Consider the following 19459-nt stretch of genomic DNA (forward strand, 5'->3'; position numbering starts at 1 on the left):
AATCTTCCAGGAGAGTAAATTTGCTTTTTAATTGTGTACTTATAAATTGTTTACTTTTTACTACATGTAAGATAGTGAGAAAAACAATAAAAAATACCTTAATTTAAAAAAGACACCTCAACTACAGAGACTTCAAGAATATTTTAGGCAAGGAGATCAATAATTGAATAAGCACATTTAAAAATAATAGCCAAGAGTAAGTTGGACTCAACATTTCTCTCTAGTAACAAAAAGGCTTCCCTTGAAAATAAGTTTTGAAGAACCCTAGGGACACGTGGAATATAACTCTTTAAACCAATATTTCTCAAACTGGTGTGTGAGATAATAGGTGGTACAGAAGGAGTAACTTTTATTTCCATGATATAGATGCATTTGCAAGGTAATCTTCTATGGATAACAAGTTATATTGTTTTTCCATTTATGGTGACTATAAAAAGTTTCCTTTATCACATAAACTTATTTAATAAAAACAGATATTTAAAGATATTGAAGGTGATATGGCAATAATTATTAAAGTGGTATTCAGTAGGAATACTGGAAATAATGCCTTGTTTAAACAAACAATACATTTTTTGACTATATAACCTTAAAAATCTTTGTTCCTACATTCAACTTTTATGTTCCTATGTTCAAATGTGGAGTGAAAATATGACATTTCTTAGTGATATCCATGTAATACATATATATTTAAGACAAATATTAGAAGGTAATACCAACTCAAATAACTAATATTGTCATATAATTCTGAGTTTTTTGGACAACTTCTGTAAATATATTCTTATGTAGATGTATAAAAAACTATGTGGGAGCAAAGTAACCTTGAAAGCAAGGTCAGTATTACCAAAAGTCTGATTTTAGAAAGAAGCAGCAAAACATGCTATAAAAACTGTATTTATGTTAACAATATGCTGAACGAAAGTACAAATTTTTATTTTATCCAAATTATACATCTCCTCACCTTTAGAGGTAAAACTGCCACATAATATTTTATACCAAAATGAAAATAAAAAATCTGTGGCCTTAGGAGGGGAGTATTAAATTCAGCATTGTACTTAATTCTTACACGATATTTGCTATAGCCACAGAGCATTCTTAGACACTGTGTGATTCACAAAATATTTAAATTGCATACTCGGCCTGTAAACATATACACTATATTGAAAAGAATTACATAAAGAATAAGTATGATTTGTAATAATATACGCTAATATTGATTTGATCAGCAAAGATCAACGTTAACCCCCCAAAATATGTATAACCGATTATGATTCAATAAAAAAACCCAAAAAACGAATTACTGTTTTTCTGACTACTACCACGAATAATAATAGCATCACAGTGGCTAAGAGCGGACTTTGGGGTTACACAGAGGCTGGTCTGAATCTCAGGTCTGCCATTTATTAGCAAGTGCAAAAACTTCTGAGCCCTTAGTTTTCTCATTAGAAAATAAGATCTGCAAAATTAATTAAATCTGCCCATTGATATTTTTCTCTTCAGTGTATATTAACTGGTATTCCTCTTTAGGCCAGAATGTGCTTTAGAATGTGCTCCAGATCCCTTCTGCGCCAAACCCACAGCCAGAACCTTCTACCCTGAGAACCAGAAAAGGAAACATTATGCCTGGCAGTGCCTATGTCTTCCAAAATAAATCTGCAGGAAGGAACACCAGTGAGTGATGAGAGCAGCAGTGAGTACCTTTATCAGTTTAAATTTACAACCCCACCTTTCCCCTTGCCTTTTTCTCCTTGTAGATAATGCTCCACTCATTAAAAAATAATTACACGTATTCAGTATTGGTTTTGCTTTTGACTCTGACAGCATTCATGTCAGTTGCATAAGACCAAGCTAGAGTAGAGGATGAAATCTTTTTCTGAACTTTTTTTCCCCAGAATATAATTCAGTTGATAACACATTAAAACTAAAATTTCTTTGAATGGGAATACTTTCTACAGGTTGATTTGTAATCTCTTAGGCCACATCTAAGGCAATGTGGAGGGTTCTCGTCGAATCTTAGGCTTTGTGATTAGAGACCACTGGGTTGGTTTCCGGATAGTTACTTAGGTTTCTTTGGGCTTTGGTTGCCTCATCTTTTAAGTGGGCTTAATAATCATGACAACTATCTTGAAAATTAAATAAACTCACATGTGCCATAAGTGACCAATACTATAACTGACGCTAAGTAAATTCTCAAAAAATTAAAACACTTATCATCAATGTAACAGTTAAACAAGATGCTGCTAAAACAGGCAATAGGCTTTAGAAGTAGGTTATGGAATGGATAAGAGATTTATGAACTATTCTGTTTACTTTGCTGTGGCCCCCGGTTGTGATATACTAGCGTGTGCATATACAATATTAAATCCTATGTAGGTGCATAATGCATGCGCAGAAGGCTTAGGCATGAAATGTCATTTCAGCAATGTGCCTGGCGAAGTTCTGACGCTGTCTTGGAAGTCAGTCGTCACTGCCTGACCTTTGGGCGTCTGGGAGGGGTGCCTATACCTGCACCCAGCGCTGGAAGGGGCCCAGGTCCTTCTCAGCACAGCCTATCCCCAGACTGCTTTCTCCTTCATAGCATACATCTCCACGGAAAAGGGTATTCCCTCCTGTCAGAGAAAGCTCCCCAGTCTGGGGTGGGTTGGTTTTTATTTGACGTGGTTGCAAGTAGGCGAAGTCCTTTCTGTCTCCTCCCTTGGGGTAAGTGGGAAGGAGTCCGGCAGGGGGCCCGCACTGGCCGACACCGGGGAACCAGGGAGCGGGAGAGTTACAGGCAAGTCTGAAGGCTGCCCGCAGGAGCAGGTGGGGACAGTGCTCCCTCGTCCAGGGAGGGGAGCGCGGCAGCGGGTTCCTCCCCTCAGCGGAGAGGCTGCAGCGGCCCGCGCCAGGCCGGGCGGGGGCGGGGTGGGGGCGGCGCGGAGGGCGCGGAGATTACTCCGGCGCCACGGGGGACGCCCAGGGCCCCGAGGCCCCGGGAGGTCCCCACGCGAGACCGCGAGCGATGACAACGGGCAGTCACCTGAGGTGGAATAAAAAGGAGTCGGTCTCCCGTGCGCCGCCGTCCCCCGCGTCCCCGGCGGCCCGGCCCGAGGCTCCCAGCGGCCTCCCTCGCCCGCGGTGGCCTGCGGCGACGTCCCCCCCCTCCCGCCTCCAACTCCGCGCGCAAGTGCGAGGCTGCCCGCCGCGCGGCGCACGCTCGGGACGCTCCCGGCTTCCGCGCAAAACTTCCATCCAGTCCTCGTGAAGTTGTCGCTCCCGGAGAGAGAGAGAGAGGGGACAGAGCTTCAGGCCGAGCTGGGGAGCGACGGCGGCGGCGGCTGGGCGCGCGCTCTCTCCTTTTCTTCTGCTTCGCCGCCCTGTCGTCAGGGCCGAGTTTTGGCTCCACTCCTTTCCTCCTCCCCCTCGGAGCCGGCTTCTCCCCCCGCCCCGTTTCTCCCCCACTTGTGTACGCTGTTTGTTGGGGGGTGGCCGAAGGGGATGTCCTGTTTTCACCAGAGGCACAGCGCGAAGGGAATACTCCGACACTGGAAGGAGCGAGAATAAGTACTTGAGTACGGACGCTCGCATCCGCGGCTGGGATAGACGCTCGAACCTCGGGATCCCGAGGCGGTCTGGGCGTCGGGAGGTGAGTGCCCCCTTCTTCCCACTCCCGCCCTGGCGCCCGGGGGTCCGGGTTTGGGGGAGTCCCACGCTCTCCCCGGGCAAGCGCGCGAGGCTTCGCTGGGGGCGCCGAGCGCTGGGGACAGAGGCCGCGCCGCGGGACAGCGCGTGGGTGCCGGAGCCCCCAGGGGTGCCCGGAGGCGGGGTGCCCCAAGCCCGAAGGCCCGGGCCGCTCGGACTGCAGCGGTGCGTTCTGTCCTGGAAGACGCTCCTGCCCCCCGAGGGTCGCCTCCGAGCGGGCCTGTCCCTTGCGGGGACGCAGCGCAGCGGGCGCGGAACGAGGTTCGCCGCCCTTCACCGACCCGCGCGCCGCTCCTACCTGCACCCCGGCCCCGCCTCGCAGAGGCGCGCCACCAGGGTCTCCGCTACGTCCTTGCTTGACATTTGTTACTTTGTGATGACCCCCCAGATAGCCCGGGCGCAGGGATGCTGAGTCAGGGTCCCCTGGAGAGCCCCGGGCGCCGGGATTTTCAAGATGCCGGGTGCGTGGGTACGTTCGGTGCTTGTGCTCTGATCTCCAGGCACGAACCGGGCTTTTAAACTGCGGCGATCCCATTTTAATAGTTTTTATGTGGCGCGGACCGAGTGTCTCCTGCGGTTTGCCGGGGTCCGTGAAATTAGAGGCGCCTTGTCAGAGCAGTCGCGTTCATTGGCTCGAGGCGCGGATGCCATGGAGGGATTACAGCTTCTCCCAGCCGAGGGACCCGGCTGAGGACAGCAGGTTTTCCCTTTCGAAGTCGGCTGGGTCTGCGGAGGCGGTGGGACTTGCCACGGTTGGCTTTTTTAGCGCGGTTGCGCGGGATTTGGAAGGAGACCGTGCGCGTGCTTGTTTTATTGTGCGCCACAGGACAGCGCAAACTTTCGTTTGGTAGCACTTTAAAGATTTTTCTTTCTTTGTACACGAGATTCGGAACGGCTCGGAGCGATTAGGGAACTGGTGGACTGAGTCCCTTGGCAGAGCGGTGGCGAAACCGGAGAACGCAGTTTAATTTTTGTCATCTCTTCCTAGTTGGGGTGGCAGTGTCACCCTTCGCCACCACCCCTCTTATTCCTTCCCATGAAGACTGATGGGGTTTGCGCTTTGGGTGGGAGTGTGTCGGGGAGGGTGGTGTTTGGAGACTGTCCTCTGTCACCTCGACCCCCTGCGCCTCTCCCCGCCGCCACCGAGAGGACAGAGAGTCATTCATGAGTCTTAAACCGAAGGCAGCGGAGGAAGGTGCAGGTCCCTCTGCCCTTTCTGCCAAGGTGCAGAAGAGCGCCCGGGCGTGTGTTTTGGTTGCAGAGCAGCTCCACGTGGAGCCACCTCCGTGTGCCTCTGTGTTGTGTACTTGATCTGTGAGGAGGTAACAGGAGTCTGGTGTTCAAACCCAGTGGGCCGTTGGCCATTAATTTGCTTTCCTGGCTGTCATTACAGACACTTCCAAAATCTGATACCTAAGAGAACCAACAGGTTAGGTTTCACATTAAGAGCTCATACTTAACAGTTTTCTTTCTCTCTTACCCCTTTTGGCTTGGCACCCTGGGATCAACGTAATCGTTGGAGTGAAATATATCTTCTCGAATATGGAATTTTGTTCCTCTTCTCATCAGCGGCCGCTTTTTTGCACCATCGGGTGTTTGTCATTTCCAGTGCGGGCTCCTGCGGGATTTAGGTGGGAGTCTTAGGAGCGTTTAACAACAGCGGGCTCTCCATCAACAGCTTCTGAAATTTCATTTGCACGTAGGTGACTGACAGGATTTGAAGCTGACGATGGTTTTTTGTTTGTTGGGTTGTTTTTGGTTTTATTTTTAAAACCTCCTCAGGACAAGAATTGTAATTGAGCTTGGTTTTAAGCAGAAACATTGCCATTTCTTTTCTTCTCTCTCTCTCTTTTTTTCTTTAAAAATATTTTTTGGCAAGCTCATACCTGAAGAACCAAACCTAAGAAAGGGGTCAGGGAGAGAATCCTAAGACAGAATATTTGATACGTGGTGTGGTGCGTTGTAGGTTATTGCGTTGAGAGACATTTGTGTATTTTTAAGAATAACATTATCCCAAGAAATAAAAAGCAGTAGTCAAAGACATACTGTTTTGTGTGGAGCTAGACTGCCAGAACCTGATTTGTATGGCAACAATACCAAGTGCAGATGTAACTACACCCACATTTATTGTTATTATAAGCCGTGAAGATAGTTTGTTCCATCTGATTAAAAGTTGTAAGTCATTCAAAATCAAACCAACTTTTAGAAATGACTGTACAAGAAAATTAAAACCTTTGAAAGTTACAACCTTAAATGTAACATAATTAGATTAGCTGGAAACTGTTCCTTTTTCTCATAATTAGGGATATGTCCTTGCCTTTCATAATAAGTGAAGGTCTAAAATCAATGTGGTTTTCAAAACCCGTTTTCCTTTGTAAATTTCCCGAAAGCAGTATGCTTCAACATTTTAAGGTCATGTCATTAGAGGTTGTTTCACAATTATAACAAATAAAAAGATTTACTAAATTATTCTTTTTATTAGTATTTATTTCATTGAATATTAGAAATTTAACTTCTCATTTCCAAAATGAAAAGTTCTGTATAAATGTATATATTCACAGTTGTGAATTGAAAGATTTGTATAAAAAGAAATTGGTTTAAAAACAATTGTGATTCTTATTAAGAAATACAGATACTGAATTCTAGAGGATTTCTAGAAGCTGGGGGAAAAAATGTCTTTGCATAAAAGTTTCTTGTTTTAAGGGAGACTGGCAGATGAGTGCTTTGTCATTTTGCTATAATTTTTTTAAAAACCTCTTTGGGATTAAAAAAAGAAAAACAAGACCTCTTTTCTGAGAGTTTCCTTTTTATTTATATGGCGATTTGGAGTGTAAATAAATTTTACATAGCCACGGGAAATAGAGTGTCCAGTTTCATGTTTTCAATCTCTGTTGCAAGCTCTAAATGACTGATGTCGTGTCTAAAAATATATTTGTGTGGCTTGAGATTCCTTTTGAATTTCATGCACTGGAATTAAATTATCTAGAAGTTTTAGAAAGATAAAATGGTAGAAAAACCATAACTATTGTTATAAAAAGTTAGGATGTTGGCAAGTTCACATTCTAACTTTCAAATAATAAAATTAAACTTATTTCACCCAACGGAACCCCACACTTTGTGTACAGAATTCATGAAGAGGGGAGATAATCCCTTTCAAGACTTAGTGAAGTGTTGAGTAATTTAAGAATGCAAGTATTTATTATGTTTTTCATTATCTTTTTTTTTTTTTTTTTCCTATTAGGTAAATACAAGAACACTGAACATTCAGTAAAAACAAGCCCCCCTTTATAGGGAGTTTATTCACCATAGTTCTGTATTGCAGCTGCTGATCATATTTCATGGAGCTGTTAAAGCACTTAAAACCTAAAATTAGGTACTGTCTGGTTGTAAATATTTCAGATCACTCACTTAAGAAACCAATAGAAAAGCATGGCTATCAAAAGTGGGAGATGTTTTGAATCTTCTCATTGAAGAGCTGATAAACCTCTATCAAACACCTTGTTATTTTTTCAGTGAGAATATAATATGGACAGTTTCTTTTTCAAATGGATATTATTCTTACATATGCTAAACTCTTATAATGTGTCTCCCTGTAGACTATCTTAAACTAATTGTATTCAGAAATACAGTTGGAGGATTTTATTACAGTGGTTACTAGGTGAAGGAAATCAACACCAGGGGGAATGGGGTGGTTTGCAGTGTACCTGCTTCTCTCATGAATTTTTCCCAGTGAGCTAAGAAACGACATGCTCTTTCAGACATTTGCCCTCAAGATGGGTGAGATGCAATGGGGTATTTTATTGCAGTATGTGCATTATTGCATTTTGCAGTTAGATGTGTTTTAATGTGGGAGACACTGAATATTCATTAAACTGTACAAGGAGCCAAACTTGGCGTCATTTAGCTTGAACTTGAGTGGAAGAAAATAAACAAGAGTCACATATTCAAAAGCAGTACAAGCAACTTTGATTGCTTTTAAGAGTTTTGAAGACTTTGTAAACATTACTGTCACCTAATATTGCTTGTGACCCTGTACCTTAGTATATGCCTTAATGATGTCATTTTACACTTGAAGTTTGTGATTCTTACCATTTCCCCATCAATGTTTTCACTAATAGAGAGATATTGAAAATGAATACCACTATATTCACTACCCTAAACCCTTTCACTCTTCCAGAAAAAGAGATGAAACTGATTAATTTAAAAATAGAAACCATTTTAAGTTATCAAAGCCACATTTATATGACAATTTAAGACAGTTTCTGAGAGTGCACCTCTGAGTCACACTGTAACCTTTTCTGTCATTGAAAGGTGCTAATTGATCTTAGGGCACTGACATAACAGTATAGTTTGATATTTGAAACCTTTCAGCGTTGTCTGGACCTTTTCTTACCCTGAGATTTCAGTGCATAGCTGATGAAGAAAGACACCATATGAAAATATCAGAAATTCTTATTTTTTTCATAGGAAATATTTTAATACAACATGTTCATATTTTTAAAGCTTTTATTTATATAGAGTAAGTAAATTTATATTAATGTACTTTTGGACCTTGGGAGAAGGACCTGTAGTATCATGTTAGGACTTTTAAAATATTTTTTTCCACAGGTAATTTTTTTTAGGTTGAAATTTTCAGACAAAGTCTGATGGCTGTTATTACATTTCAGTATTTTCAAAGGGAAGTTGAATTAAACCGGAATAGAATAGCAATCTTGAAATTTCATATATGAGTATATTTTCTTAAGTATATTCATATCATAAAATATGTTTTTAAATAAAAATCATCAGGATAGCTGCAATTTTGCTGTCTGTATGTAAGTCATCATAATCGTTATAACCATCATAATATCATAGCTAACATTTACTGAGGATTAACTTTATGCAAAACCTTGTTCTAAGTATTTACATGGATTAGCTTATCTTAATCTTCTCAACTATGCCGTAAATTAGTACTTTTTAAATTCCCATTTTATAGATGAGGAAGCTGAGACTCAGTCATGGAGTGGGATGGAGCCAGGATCCTGACTCCCCAGTTAGACCCCAGCACCTTATCCTTAAGCATTGTGCCAGGCTGTTGCTTCCACCGTTTGTATATAAGGCCTTTTTAAATGATACTTGGACGTTTTATTTTTATATTATTAGTTATGTAAGGATAACTAGATATTAGAAAAAGAATGTTAAATTTCATATTAAACCTGTAATTACATGAATGATAAGTTTAAGACAAGGTCAAAAAAAATTACTGAAGTAAAAAAAAACTTTTTAAAGCACCGATTTAAAGAAACAATATTAAGTAACAGCGAACCAGTGCTTGGCCCACATAGCCAGAATCATGAAGGCTGGTAACAAATGAGTGCATTTGGAGAAACACTGTTACTTTGTAATGCTTCCTAATCATCAGGAACTTAAGACCAGATCTTTTTAACATTTAACTTACAGGTAGAATTTTCCTTTGCTTTTCAAGCCCTATCCGTTGGTTTAATGTTATCAATTTTGTAGTTATTTTTTATTGTTGTTGTTTTAAGCCTGAATGCTGATTATGAATCTCAAATCCACATATTTACGTTGAATTAACTAATAAGGAAAGAGGAATTAAAGAGTGCTTAGTGGATTTCTCATTAAAGAGTTCATAATGGATTTTTAAATGGTAATGGAGTCACCCCGTATTTTGGAAATACTTTCAGTTTATATAGTTATCAGACTTTGCATTTTCAAGGCTTTCTGTAGGTGAATATTTTTGCTTTGCTGTTAATAACTTTAAAAAAATTAAAGTATTTTTCATTAAGTCAGTGGGGTTTTTATTATTATTATTGTGTATGTAGCCACAGACCCCTTTATTCAAATGAAAACTGCTGGTAGCCCACTAGAGAAATGTGCCACTGCTCTGAGTGGAGCAGGACGTGGGTGGCCTGAGGATGACTCACCAGCAGTGCCCTCTTACCATGACTGCCTCTCAGGAAGGATCTTTGAGTGTATGAAAATTGCAACAAAAAGGAACGACTCATCTGACGATGAAAGGGGTCAATTAAGAGGACCTACTCTAGTATGTTAGTGTGTCATCATTAAAGAACAATCTCTCAAATACCATAAAACATCCCCCAATGTGATACATTGGCAAAAAGTATGTCTGTTCGCCCTCATAGAACTTGAATATTTTTATTACCCAATCTGCAACTTTACTTCAGTTTAACACGAGAAAATTAAAATCGTCAAAAATGTTCCCGTGTAGTCACAGCTCTGAATTAGGCACGTAGAACTGGTACCTGCAAAGGTTTGTTTATTAGAGCATCTTTTCTTCTTTAAAGACTTTATGAAGAAACACCAGCACTGGCCTAAATTGATGGGACTTTCGATTTTTATGTCAATTATTGCTACTGTTTCTGTTATTCTTTCCCCCTTTATTTTTAAAATGAAAGAGGCATTTCTTGTGAAAGGTACAATTAAATCATAAAAATTTACATTCATATGCCATTAAGTTTAATTCTTCTCACAAAAGCAACAGCATTAAATTTGAAATTCTATCCTTAATCAAGGAGGTATACCACATATTGGGAGGCTTATTCTCTACAAAGTCATACATACAATTCACAGACCTCTGCATATACCCAATGGAGTGATCTATTCATTACATTTCACCTCTGACTTTGAACTCCCTAATGTTAAAGGACTTGCAAAGACCTGAATGTTCTGATTAAGAGATTGACTATTTCTAACTTAATGTATCTAGTATGTGGAAAGTGATGATGACTTGGGGAGTCAACAAATCTCTACTTTAGCTAATTCTTTTCACTTTAACTTTTATGTTATAATGCAAATATATATTTATGTATGATTGTGACTCAAGTAATTCTAGCCAAATTTAATCACAAGGTGGGTGAGTCACGTTCCACATTTCCTTTTGCAGGTTTTTCAATAATCTCGAACTGTGATTCTAGCGGGTAATTTATGAATGCAAACCTCAATAAGTCTGTCAAGAACAGCAATTGTACTGAAATTTTTTACATGAACTTTAGGTGTTAAAATGATTGTACTGTTTTATGTTTCTTAGTTGACTCACAAAGAATTTTAATTTAGGTCTGTTTTGTCTCCTTAATTGTTGACTTTAGTTTTTAAAGGCTTCAATCATGAAAATATCTGGCAAAGTTCTGGGTACTTGGCAAATGCTGATTAAATGCTTTTTCATCATCAGTGTTGCTAAGACATGCTAAAATTAGAGTAGGATGAATAGTTTTTTTTTTTTTTTTTTTTTTTTTACTCTATTATTTTGAAGACCTTGGGGCTTCTAGTGTCTTATAGTTTTACACTTTGCACATGACATTCTGTGGGAAGGGTTAGCACGATGCGTTAACCATTGTAACCAAAGTCACAGGATTAATCCTCAGGTATTCAAATTAGTCTTAGGTGGACACTGTCTTATACACATTTGGTCAAAATATTGTCTTTGTCATAACAAGTGGAGTTGTGATATCTTGACTGCCTCTCTCAGGGACCATTCTGGTCAGTGCTGGATCTGTCTCTAAAACTCTCCTGTCCCTAGGACGTTCAACCTGATTTGTTCACAATGTTTATCAGGTCCCTCCTGGACTTCAAATTCTTTAGGAAATTTTCACTGTTGCCTATAGGGAAAATTCCAAAATTCTCAGCAAGGCCTATGAGGCCCTTCATGCTGACACCCTTGCAGAGGTTGCCCTTCTTCTCTCTTACTACCCACTTGCAAGAAATCTCTCTTCCAGCCATGTGGAAAACTGCAGTTCTCAAATACACCTCGGTCCTTTCCACTTCATTTCTTTGTACATATGATTCTTTCTGTCTGGAAGACATCTTCCCTCTGCTCCTGAAACTTCCTTTTCTTTTTCTTTTTTAATATTTAAGACACAAAATGTTATCTCCTCTGGTAAGTTCCTTTGACCTCTAGAGGTCGAGTTGGGTGTTTCTTTCTCCTTACTCCCAAAGTGCCCAGTTTCTACCTTTAGAGTAGTACTTGCCACGTTGAAATGCAGTGCCTTACAGCGTCTAAATCCTGCTCTAGGCTGAGAATTTACTGGAGGGATTAACTGTATTTGTCATCTCTGTATGTCCAGTACACAGTGCACTGCTTGACACATGGTGAGTAGGTGGTCACTAAATTCTTGTTGAGTGAGAGAGTTAAGGCACTGGGCTTGAGAGCAGTGGTAGTGACACTGAACATCCCTGGCCGCAAGATTGGGAACAGTGGGAAGAGCTGTGACCATTACAAGGCAGGACAACCTTAAGAACACGCTTAGGGATTTTTGGTATTAACCCAATAGAAATGCAACTCTGAATCCAGACCCAGGTTATAAGTTTGTGTGTGGATGTAGAAGTGTGTTTATTTTCCACCATTGGGAAGTCAGTGATCTAGCGGATAAACCAAGGATACTGAAAATCTCTAGCGATATGGGTATTTCATAGCACTTGAAATCCAAGGGACCCATTTTTTTTTTAAAGCATCATGGTTAAGTTCAAAGAATATGGAGCCAGGCTGCTTGGGTTCAAACTCCACCTTTCACACTAAAGACTCTGTAATGTTAAGCATGTTACTTAAACTGATTTTGCTTCAGTTTTCTCATGTGCAATAGAAATACCCATGAGGTTCTGATTAGAATTCAAAGAGTAAATATACATGTTTAGAAAAGTGCCTGATATGAGTATTAGTTATATGATTATGACTATGCACCATTCATTAGATTACCCAAATTTCCCAGTGATATATAGAGTTGAAACTCCTTTTTGGGGCCATAGCTTGAGGACCATAAGTAGAGTCACCCATGGTCCAAGCCCAAATTTGGTGCTCTGGGGTCCTCCTGGCAAATCTGAGGCTGTATTCCCTAAGAGAAGATGTTATAGGTGCTCAGAAGTCAGCTTTGGACATTTACATTATGCAGTATTTCTTTTATCAAATATTTCCACATATATTGATCTAGATTTTTTAGGGCTTTAATCTATGTGATTCTTCAACACCATAAACAATTACAAACACATTCTGTAATGGTACTATTATTTTATAGTCAATACTTAAGTTTCCTCAGTTGCTTTTTTTTTTAGCCTGAAGTTACCAATGATAAGACTTTATGTAATTTTCAGTTGTCAGTGGGCTTGATGAATTAAATGTAAACTTTTTAAAAGATAACTTTAGATACTGCTGTGATTTTTACCCTTGCAGAGACAATAGGAGATTATTAACACCTCTATTTCTAGAACTTATCACTTGGTCCTTGGAGTCAGATATAATGGCTCTATGGCAGGATGGGGCTAAGGGAAAAAGGGGCATTAAAATGTTAATTGTCAGGGTCTGGTTTTTACTGCTTACCTGGAACTGCTCCCAGGTGCATCTGTATAAAAAATGGTAACATTGACATGTGCCTGAATCCCTCAATATATTTAGCCCAGGATTTCTCAAGCTCTGATAATTGACATTTGGGCTGGATAATTTGTTCATGGGTGGAGTCCTGTGCACCACAGGATGTTTAGTGGCATTCTTGGCCTCTACCCATTAGATGCCAGTAGCACCCCCTCCCCTAAGTAATGACAGTGTCTCCAGACATCATCAGATGTGCTCTGGGAGCAAAATTGCCCACAGTTGAGAACCCGTAATCTAAACAGCTCTTAATATCGTGTGACATAGTTGAAAGATTCCCAGGGCTCTGCATAAGAGGATTGTTCTATTTCCAGTCAAGTGTAGAGAATCCTAATACCTTCCTCCCAAGTTTAAACAGGAAGTCAAACAATACTCATTGGTGTGTGTTGATTGATTGACTTTGCGTAGAAGGGATTTATATAGATAAGCTTTACACAGATTGACCATCTTCAGCATATTTTCCTTTTGTTGGCAATATTATATGATTGGGGGGAAGCGGAATACCTGGGAGAGTATGTAGGAAGTAAATACTTATTTGAATCACCTGTAGGTCTAGGTCTTTCTATTTTTTTAACTGTTATTTGCTAGTAGATACTTGTGATTCTTTTTTTCAGTAATGACAATTATCTGCTCTTTTCCATAGTTAAGTATTCTGTAAGAAGAAACTTTTACTTTAGTCTGCTTTTTCTGCTTTTAGTCTGTAGTGTCAGAAAGAATAAAGTTCTCAATAATTCCAACTGCCTAAGATTAATACTTAATGAATTAAATCATTTGTTCAATTGTAAGGAGAAATTTTCAAATGATGTATGTCTTAGCTTCCAGTTTGTACCACAAGTTCAGGATTTTGAGTTTAATAACATTTGTACAGCCCAAAGAAAGTAAAAATGAAAATATTGTAACACCTCTCTTTTGCAGAATAACCAAGTTCAAACTTTTATGTTCTAATTCTGTAGGTTTAATGTTGACATATATATTTTATCTATGAATCGATGTGCAGTTCAGCATAAGTAAATGTGATGTAGTTTGAGCGTTACCTCTGCTAGGGTTTAGTTGTGTATGAAAGATGTTTCGAAAATTACTTGAAAGGAACAAAAGAGGAACATAATGTTAACATAAAGTGAGAAAGGATAACTTTGCTCATTGAGTTTTGGGTTGAATGGGAAAATTATTTTGAAATATGAGGCATTAATATTATGAATATATTAGACTAATACTTTTACGAGCTCTAAACACTACAGAATTTTTTAAAAATCTCATCCATAATTACAGAGATACTTGAAATTCCATACATGTGTATTGTCTAATTTAGTAGTTTTACTTTAATTGTATCATGTTACCTGGAAGCGGTCAGACTGACCTAGGGATTTCACATCATTTACTAACTGATGCTCAAGTAGGTAGTGTAGAGGTACTTGAAAGCACACACACACATACACTCACTTTCTCTCTGCCTCTCTGTCTCACGCCTCCCTCCTTTGATTTACATTTTAATTTTTGAAATGTATTCTCAGGGGGGAAAGGGGCTGCCAATCTAGCATACTGTATGTGACCAAAATGTCTTTCTGTTTTCTCAGAGGCGAAGGATCCTGCTCAGCTGGAGAGATGAAGTGGGTGCAGGGTAACCCAATGACAGATGGGGGGCATTCCAGGGGAATGGGGGTGGGGAGGTTAAAGCAGGGGCTTAAATTATGAGTTTTCAGATAGTAGAGTTCTGCTCCACGTGTTGACGGGAAGTCCAAAGAAGGCACCGCAAATCTCAGGTCCATCCAGGCACTTTATGCCAGATATGGAACAGGAAGCCTGGTAGCCCTGTCATCACTGGAGAACTGCCAAAAATCAGAGGTTCTGTTTTTCCAAATGAGCACTTCCCGGGTTCATAAATCAGGGAGCCCCCCAGAGTATTCAAGTTACATATCTACTTTCTCAAGTTGATTCTTCATACGGTGAGTCCTAATGGCATGAGACTTACCTATTTTTTATGAATGCTTTATTTCTTATAATACAGTCAGGCACTTCCTTTTTTTCTCCCTGGGATACACTCAGCAACCCTGTCTTCCAGGTCCCCAACTCCCTTAACCTACTTGCCTCTCACTCTTTTGCTGCCTACCTGTACAGAAAATCTACTGATCTTTCAAGGCTTAGTTCACATATTCCTCTGGGAAGCCTTCCCTAAGGCTCAGGCAGAATTAATTCTTTTCTGTCCGTAATACCATAGCACTTTATTTGGGCTATTAATATAACAGCATATTGTGTGGTGACTAATTATAAGTGAGTCTTCTCTTAGAGAAGACTCTCTCAGAATCTCTTAGAGAGATTCTGAACTCACTGAGGGGAGCAATCATATCTTTTCCCGTCTTTAGTCCCAATGCCTGAGTATAATTGATGGAAATTAAGTAACTGCACTGTTCTATGCATGTCTTCAAAGGACATAGATTCAAAACCAGACACTAACAAACAATGAATCCTGTCTACATTTTGGAAAACAAATTCTCCTTTGCTTATGGTCATGGAAGTCAGTTTATGAGGGGTCTTCAAAAGTTTATATTATTTTTTAATTCTATTTTTCCATTACTTTTTTTTTTAACCTACAAGTGGGAATTTGATTGTGCATAAAAAGCCTTCCACCAGTAGTAAATTATGTTTTGAATACATTTCCCAGTAAATTAGTCAGTCTTCTCTATTTCAGTTCAGGGAAAGTACATCTTTCCATCTGCTCAGGAGAAAACCTTGGAATCACTGCCGACTCCTCTTTCTTACCCTACATTCAACCAGACAGTAAATCCTTTGAATCTACCCTTAAATATCTTACTATTCTAATCTCTTACCAAAGTATTGCAATAGCCTTCTACCTGTCCTTTCTGCTTCTGCTCTGCCCTTTCTCTCATTCTAATATATTTTGAACACAGCAGCCAGAGTGATCCTGTTACACTGTAAGTCATATAGTGTCTCTCCTCTGCTCAGTGCCTTTAAGTGACTTCCCATTGTGCCCTGAATCAAAACTAACATCTTGTGTTAGCTCACGAGCTCCCACAAAATCTAGTCTCATGATCCGTCTCTGATTTAATCTCTTATACCTCTCCTCCTGATTCCCGGCTCTGCAGCCACACTGTCCCATGAACTTTTCGAAGTAGCCATGTATTGGTAATCTTCTACTCTGACTTATTTAAAGCTTTGTTTGTGCTATTGATTTTCTAGTGCAAGAAACTATATGTTAAGCCTAAACTGGTATTTTAAATAAACCAAAATTAGAAAAATAGATTTCTAGTTGAGGTTTATGGCCTTTATACTCCCAGTGTTCCTCCAGAAACAAACTGACCTCTTCTATTGCTTTCTGCTCAGATAAATTTCATGTTATTTTGAAGAATTTTTAACCCTCACAATTATGGATTTCATCTGAGAGGAAGCATGTTCTATATTTTTCATGTCAATGTTTCAAAATTCGGAAGCCAAAAACCTCAGGTCTATCTGTTGGTATATATGGCCTTTTGGTGAGAGAAATTAGGTCTTTTTTCAAGCACAATTGAGGAAGGAAAAATTTTTGTTTAGTTTCTAGTGGTTTGTTTTTAGGCATTTTCCACACAAAGATGAACAAGACCCTTCAAAACCACCAACTTGCTTATTTGGGGGGGGGGTAAAAATAACCTTCTTATGTCCAAAAATAACGTTATAAATTAAGATTCTGGTTTCCAATAGTTTCAAAAATTGTGATTTTATTTCCTTGTATGAGTCATTTCTGAATGCAGTACACGCACTACATCACAATGAAGCATATTTACTCTATATTTTAGTGGGTCACATTATTTATCAGAGTCAGTTCAGAAGAGGAATCTAGCCTAACCCTTCCATTTTGCAAATAAGATGTTGCATTACGTGACATTAAGTCATTTTCTCAAAACAAATTCTCAGAACAACAGTCCAGTACTCACAAGTCCACATCTTGCTGCCTTTATTTTTCTTTGTTTGTGTCTGACAAGGTGTTGCAAAAACTGGAATCAGACTACCTTTGCGGATATCCAGGCTCTGCCACTCATCAGCCATGTAAGTTTGGGCAAGTTATTTCCTGAGCTGCTGTAAGCCATAGATTCTGTAGGTGTAAACAGGGAATAGTAATAGTACCTGCCTGTGACATTGCTGTACGGCCTACCGAGTTCATAAAGGAAAGACACTTGTTTTAGTGGCTGGCCCACTGTAAAGCTTAGTATATATTTTGAATTGATTTCTTTGAATACACTGCTGAGTATACTTAATATTCAAAATAAAGGGAAATTCATGCTGCTAAAGCAACAGCATTTTTAAAAAAATTCTTTTTTGTTTTTAAAGTAATTCACATTTGGTGTAACATACTAAAACATATCTGATAGGGGTTACTTTTGAGGGGAGTGACTTGAAGGGGCAGGAGCGAGCTTCTGGTATGCTGATAATGCCCTTTATCTTGGTTTGGTTGCCAGTGACATGGGAGTGTTTATTCAATAAAAATTAATCAGCTGTCAGCTTTTAATTTTACCATATGTATGTTATACTTTATTAAAAACTTAAAAAAATAAGAGGGTAAATGTTCATGGAAAAATGGAATTAAAAGATATGAATATTTGCACAAACTTTCTTAAGTACCCTCGTACAGATATATTTAAAGTGGGTTTTCCTGTTTTCTTTATTAGTATTTATTCCTCCAAAAATTTATTCCTCCTGTGGAAATTGAGGTAAATTGTTGTTCTCATACTCTGTCGTGCTTCCTTTCATACATTTTTTTCTATGCATGTGTAAATGTAATAACTATGTCAGGATGGAATTTATTTTTATTTTACATTTTCAACTTCAAATGGGATCATCAATTTTCTTAAAACTTACTTTTGATCTGATGAATCTTGAATATTTTTCCACATCAGTACATGTGAGAGTACTTCATAAAGTTCATGGAAAAATAGAATTGAAAGATAATGTGAATCTTTCCATGAACTTTTTGAAGTACCCTTGTAGTTAATATATGCAAGTGTTTCATAATTTCACTGTTCCCCGCTTGACGTATATTTAGGTTGCTTCCAGATTTTTACTATTATAGAGTTGCAATGATGGTTTTTAGACATCTCTTTGTACATCTGCCAAAAAATTCCTGTAGATAAAACTCTGGATGTAAGATTAGTAGGTGAAAGTGTATGTGCATTTTGTAGAAAGGGTGCTGAAATACTTTTGAAAAGATTATAATACCTTGCATCTCCATCTGATGCTTGCTTCTTTGTTATAAAGCCGAGTGCAGAAATTTCTGGTTAATTGAACGTTGTATTTATTTGTGCTCTGGTTAAAAAGAATGTTTACAGTAGTAAATTCTTTGAGACTCATACACTAATTAGAATACGCCACTGATTAGGACAAATAATTTTATTAACCACATATATAAAAAATCTATACGATGTATATAGTTAATTTATCAGTTAAGAATTATTATACTGTTAGATGAATGACTGTTGTATGTATTTGTAGTTCTTAAACTACTTGGTATGAAGAAAGAAATCAGTGTGTATTATGTTCACTACATTTTTTCACTTAGCACCATAAAATATTTATCAGAATTATTAGGAGAAATGGCTCTAACTCTGATGTGATTGATGAGAATTTATGAGGAATCACTTCATTAAGAGCCTACTGTGTGTCAGGCATATTTCTAAGCACTTACATATATTACTTTATATGTGACTATAGCTTTTAACATAGAAAGATATAGACATCATCTGAATGTATTGATAAACATTACTACATATCGAAATATCAACCATTTCATATCAATATACTAATTTGTAAGTCTGTAAAATATATAATCTGTTTAATGTTAAAATTAAAGTTAATGCATCACAATCCAGAAAATTGATACTCAAGTCCTGGCTAAAGTAGCGTGATACATAAAGTTTAAAAAGAAGTATATTAATCAGTTGGCTTTATTGTTAGATCTCCAGAATATTCAGTTCCCATAGTTTTTGGTTAATCAAGATTTTGATTAACCTTCAATGGTTATCTAGTGCCTTCAAAGAGTAATCCAACTCAAAATAGCTAACATATTCCTTCAGCATTGGATAAATATGGCTAATAATTTTTGTGGGTTTTTTTTTCCCTGCAGAATTTCCTGTTATTCTAACGGATTCGATAGGACTTACGCACATAAAACTGAAAATTATATTACTATGGGGAAACTGCCTTGTGCCTTTGAGAAGGAACTCTCTTGCTAACTTAAGTAGTATATGTGTGTAGAATAACTAACATTTTCCTCCCAAGAAATTTCATGTATGCAGTTAAAACACTCTTAAATTGATTAAGGATTTGTTATATATTTCCAGAAGCACTCAAGAGTACTTTTATGGTTATTATAGTGAGAGCATTAGAATGCCAGAAACCAATGAATACGCTAGAGGCCTT

At 38.7% G+C, this 19459-nt stretch overlaps 1 protein-coding gene across 5 annotated transcripts in view; it reads left to right on the plus strand.

The window, feature by feature from the left end:
- The first annotated feature begins 2902 nt into the window (after positions 1-2902).
- Positions 2903-19459, plus strand: part of EYA4 (EYA transcriptional coactivator and phosphatase 4) — a 260369-nt gene continuing 243812 nt past the window's right edge. For 2 of the 5 annotated variants that reach the window (XM_063096128.1, XM_063096132.1), the window contains exon 1: positions 2903-3622. The gene's annotated coding sequence lies outside the window, so the exon portion shown is untranslated. The remainder of the gene's footprint in view (positions 3623-19459) is intronic. The other 3 variants (XM_063096129.1, XM_063096130.1, XM_063096131.1) reach the window with 2 other exon arrangements.

Source organism: Cynocephalus volans, chromosome 5 (assembly GCF_027409185.1).
Source record: "Cynocephalus volans isolate mCynVol1 chromosome 5, mCynVol1.pri, whole genome shotgun sequence".
Classification (NCBI taxonomy): domain Eukaryota; kingdom Metazoa; phylum Chordata; class Mammalia; order Dermoptera; family Cynocephalidae; genus Cynocephalus; species Cynocephalus volans.